The following is a 5322-nucleotide window of genomic DNA, read 5'->3' as shown; positions in this document are numbered from 1 at the left end:
CAAGAAGACTTTGAGAAATGATTACTCTTGGATTATTAGGACTCAATTCTGTAAATTTTTAAGCCATTATAGAATGTTGAAGTTACACAATTGGGATTCGAGTGATTCTGTGTAATCTGGTTTTGACCAAAATTTGGTGCTACTGGTTGCAACAAATAAACAGGGTTTTTAAAATAATAAGATTAGTGACAGTTACTTAGATGTTGCAAAAACCTAAAGATATTTATCATGCCTCAATACCAACATCTATGGTATTACAGCACTGAGATATTTTGAATTTAGACAGAAATCTCACCAAGATTCAGGGCACAGATTTTTTTGCTCCTCCTATTTCACCTGCAGGATTTGGTATTATGTATATGCTGATATGCAATTCCATACCACCATGGCTGAAAGAGTCTGTCTTTTTTCCATAATAGCTCAAAAATGAGGCACTTACTTAGGCCTAATTATTTTCCGGTTTTTATCCCAAGACACTGGAAGTATCTAGGTAAGTGCTAGAATCACCCAGCTATTCAGAGGAGAAGTTCTATACTTTGTTTTCCATAAAATGCTTAGGTACTAATGAGAGCTGGGCACAACACCCACTTTTTGAATGCTCTAATGACCATATTGTAGCATTGTACTCATTTGCTTTCCTTGTCCTTCTCAGTATTCAGGTATGGCATAGCAAGGAGAACTTCCACAGGAGACCAGAATATCCTGCAGCAGATGGGTAGAGCAACAGCAAAGAGGAGGGAGCTCTGGATTTAAACCTTCTCCAGAACAAAGGCACCTGGACTTTGGTGTCCCACACTCTGAGTGCCTTACCCAGGCAACGAGATAACTACCCTGAGCATTTGGATAAGTGGTCAGTTCCTGGCTACACTTTGAAAGGGCTGATGGTCTTCATTTTATCTCAAAGGTGTTCTTGCCAAGAGGAGAATTACACCTCTGTATGTGCCAAATCAGAACCCCAAATGCACGTGGTTAGAAAACAGGAGTTACAGTAAAGCCCCCATCGATAAAGTCTTCTAACTAGATAATTAATCTTTTATGAATTATGGCCAAAAAGGTCTCCTTTTTCTCTTGCCCACTAGCCTTTTTTTTCATGAAAGCCCTATTATTATGCTGTGGAGAAGTCCTGCTTCTTTTTAGCTTCCTAGAACAACCCAGCAAGAACTCCATCAGGAGATACTTAAAAATGCAAGTTACACTAATTGTCTGTAATAGATTTGGCAAATTTAAGAATTAATTGGTTCTTCCAGCAACAACTCAAGAATAGCACCTAGCTGTGAAGTCACCTATGACTTGTTCTGTATTGCAGTTTTTGTTCACAATATAACCCAAAGCCTGTTAAATTTAGTGAGGAAGGTGTTGTTGCTTCTGTTGCCCAACTGGATGGTTTTTCTCATGGTGCTATAAAAGCTCTGCAGAAATTAAAATGGGAAAGTTTCAGTCTGAGAAGACTGTTTGACATAAATTAATTATTGAACACATTAATATTCATAAGGACCCAATTATCTGAGAAAGTCATAGTGATCTTATTTGCTGATTAGCACAGAAAACACTGGCATGATACATTTTTAAGTTCACCTTGTTGACTAAAATTTGTGTCAACGAGCAAGTGCAAGGTTAAGAAGGAATAAGAGGATAATCACACTGGTGAGATAATAACTGCTGAAGTAAAAGAAATACAAACGTGAGTGTTTTTCCAGCAAGTAAGAATCGTAGAGTCATAAGATAATTTAGTTTGGAAGGACCTCTGGAGGTAGGTTGGTTCAACTCCCCCATCAAAGCTGGGCCAAGTTCAATGTCATATTCCTCAGGGCCTGCAGGGGACACTGAAGTGTTAACAAAACATTAGATGGGAATGCTTGAGAAAAGGAGGTGGTTACATAATCAGATATAAAATACTTCAGGGTGGTTTGTTGAAGTTTCATCCAAGGAAAAATGTTTTTTGAAGTCATCAAGCTGTTCCATTTGGCCAGGCAGTGTTATAAAGTAAGCGAGATAAAAGGCAGAAACCTTATCTAAAATTAGCGTTTTAATTCTGATCATAAGGGAAAGTCTCCCATTTTTACAGAAACAAACCTCAGACTTGCTAGAAAAACAACAGTGATTCAGGACAGCCATGAATGTACCCTGTTTTCCCAAAAATAACACCTACCCTGAAAATAAGCCCTAGCATGATTTTTCAGGACTTCTGAGGATGCTCAAAATATAAACCCTACTCCAAAAATAAGCCTTAGTTACAGTTTTTTAAAAAGTCAATTTAAATAGTGTCCAGCCAGCCATACATGTAAAAAGTAAGCATCTTTTGGAGCAAAAATTAATATAAGACTGTCTTATTTTCAGGGAAACAGGGTAGTAAGTAGCAGCTGGACCTTATCAAACAACATAACTGAGTAGTCAGCATCCCCCCAAAATGTGAATCAGCTATGAGGGTCATTGCAAAGTGGGTCTCCAGGGATGAGAAGAGCTTCCCAGCACACGTGTGGGGATAACAGCCCAGCTATACCACCTTCCTGACCTGGCATGTGATGAGCAGCAGCCTACGGACACAAACATCATCATGAAATGAAGAGCAGCACGTCCTGCTCACACGCACGCTTCAGGCGTGTATTTATGCTTTTCTCTATCACATGCATTAAAGCCAGAGAGTATTAGTTTATTCCCATTCCTGGGAAGGGTCACCACCTTGAGATTTTATCCAGGATGCATTCAACCTTGTTACAGCTCTGCCCACTGCTGTTTTTCTGACTCACGGCGAGGGTGAGAATCAAAGGTAAGTGAAGCTCCTGCAGGCACTGCCCTTGTTCAGCAGGGCTCTGCCATCGCCAGACTATCTTCAGGTTGCCTCTGTACAGCAAGAGAAGGCTGACTCACCTGGTTGTTGTGATGCATAAAAGGTACTGTAAAAACTGTGTTTTGCTTTCAACTCTTTCTACTATTTCCACACTGGGCTAACTTGTCAGTTGGAAAAAATAATTACAAAGATTCTTATGGAACAACATGGATTTTTTTCTCTCTATGATTTATATTTTTTTTCAAAGCCCCCAAATCAACAGCAAACTAACTGAATTATGTGAGACTTTGTGAATGCCTAATTTCTTCTGTTTTTTTCCTCTATTGTTTGCTTTCTGTTTTGAACTACCTATGCCAGCACAGCCTTACTGACCATGCACGTTTCATTTTCAGGTCTGATGTATGAGTGATTAAGTTTTTGGGGTCTTCCAGCTATTCTATTGTCTCATGAATGCTGTAACACTTGCTTTAATTTTGCAACGAAGGATTTAAAAACCGCCAGTCAGAAAAACATGTAAAAGTCTGATTAAAAGGTTGTTTTTCCAGCAGTAGGTTTTTGATTTATGTAAGAGCCATAGACCGATTTTTTTGTCCTTTCTGAAATGTTTATGAAAACGCACAATGACTATTTTTGTAACATGACCTCTCCAACACAAGTTTTATCAAAAGACTACTGTGGGTACAAAGGGAAGATTCTGAATAATATTAATTTGTGGTTATAAAATTACGAAGTTAATCACAAATAGAGACTTCTCCATGCTGTTTTGAATTTCAGGCATCAGAGCTTCCAGGTTGCCTCCCTGAAAAGATCGGCTTGAATTGCTCCTCAGTCCAGATCTGCTTTCAATTAAACAGGAACATACATAGCCAGAGCTAAGGAAGATGGATTATGGAAGGTTTTAGTGGTTGAAGAAAAAGAGGATGGGATATGGCATTTAAGATATTAACACTGACAACAGAAAGGCAGAGGAAAGACTTATGGGTGTGATCTTGAGGAGAAGCTGAAAGATGGTCTTTCTTGGTCCAGGCCCTGGAGTCACACACCCCCACTTTTTATGGGCGATGAAAATTCCAACATTTGCTGCTTCTGCCTACACAGAAACAGGATTTAAGCACGTTTTTTGCAAATAAACAAGATTATACTAAGCGCATATCTAATTTGTATCAGGAATTTTTATTGAAGTAGAAAAAAAATCCTTGCAAGGCCTTGCAATTCGATGACCCACTTGAGCGAAAAGGGCAACACTAGTCAATAACATCTCAAATGCAAAACTCTTCAATAGACCTTGAAATGCTTTGGAGAGTTGGCTTTTAGTCAGTGTTTTGTTCTGTGACAGTCACAAAGTAAACTAAAACATCAAATTACATTTCTGTTTTTTCTCAAATGCTGAAGAACAATGTGTGTGATTATGTGCAATAATATGAGACTGAAAGGAGTATTGCTCAAATTGCTCTTCAAAGCAGGCAAATCTGGCCACAGCACACAAGAAAAGAAACTGAAAAGTTTCGGGAAAGAAATAAATGAGACTCAGCAGAAAGCCTGAATATGACTGGAAATCTCAAACATGTTTGGTACTGCTGAAGAAAAGGCAGGAACTTCTACAGAGATAATTGGAATTGCAAAAGAAAGAATTAGAAAAACAAATTTCTCAATTCTTGGCATGAATGCTTGATACTGAGAGATAAATCTATTTTTTAAAGGCAAATATATACTTGTGTGTATGTACATCTGGTTTATTTATCGATGGAACATTTCAAACATGGGAAGCTAATAAAATGAAACACCATTTACTTCAGAAAAAGGGCAGATACAAAGTTTTCTTATATGACAATAAATCAGATTAGAATAGGATTTTCTTGCAGCTGCAGATTCACCTTTAGGTCCCTGACACATACACAGTGACAGATTAAATCTGGTTGGCTGAAATTGTTCTGTGTCTGGCTGTCTGCCAGACCTTTATGGCACAGCTAATGCCACAGTGTTTTAAATATAAAATCTGAAAGTGAACTAACCCTAAACACAACTTGCCTTATCACAGTAGCCTGAAAACTGTGGCGGTCCAAAAGCTGCTTCACTTGCCATTGACTTATCCCAAGGCTGGATGAGGCACATATGTGGAGTGGGCTGAATATGCCATCAATTTTAATCTGCCATCATATTGTGTTCGAGCATTAAGCACAGTTCTGCTGCTGGCAGAGAAGAGAAAACTTCAGCCAAGAAATGTCATTGGACAAGACAAGCTTGAGAAAAAATGTTCAGTCTGATCTGTGAGGAAAAACATACTGAAAACATGAGCCAGAGAAGATGAAATTTGAGGGTGAGATCAGTTCTGTTAAAGGTATTAATTTATCTTATCTTTAACTATTTAGTCTGTCACTTGTATTTGGGAATAGGATGTAGAGGAGCCAAGGAATACCCTTATTCATGTAGCTCTTTTTCTTTATAGCACAGTAGCATGAACGTGGCCAAAACCATCTCGACCCTAGCTAATGACTTCTTTCACAGCAGAACACCCTCTCATTCAGACACTCCTT

Source organism: Streptopelia decaocto (assembly GCF_964273445.1).
Source record: "Streptopelia decaocto genome assembly, chromosome: 2".
In the NCBI taxonomy this organism is placed as follows: domain Eukaryota; kingdom Metazoa; phylum Chordata; class Aves; order Columbiformes; family Columbidae; genus Streptopelia; species Streptopelia decaocto.
Note: the sequence above shows the minus strand (reverse complement) of the source record.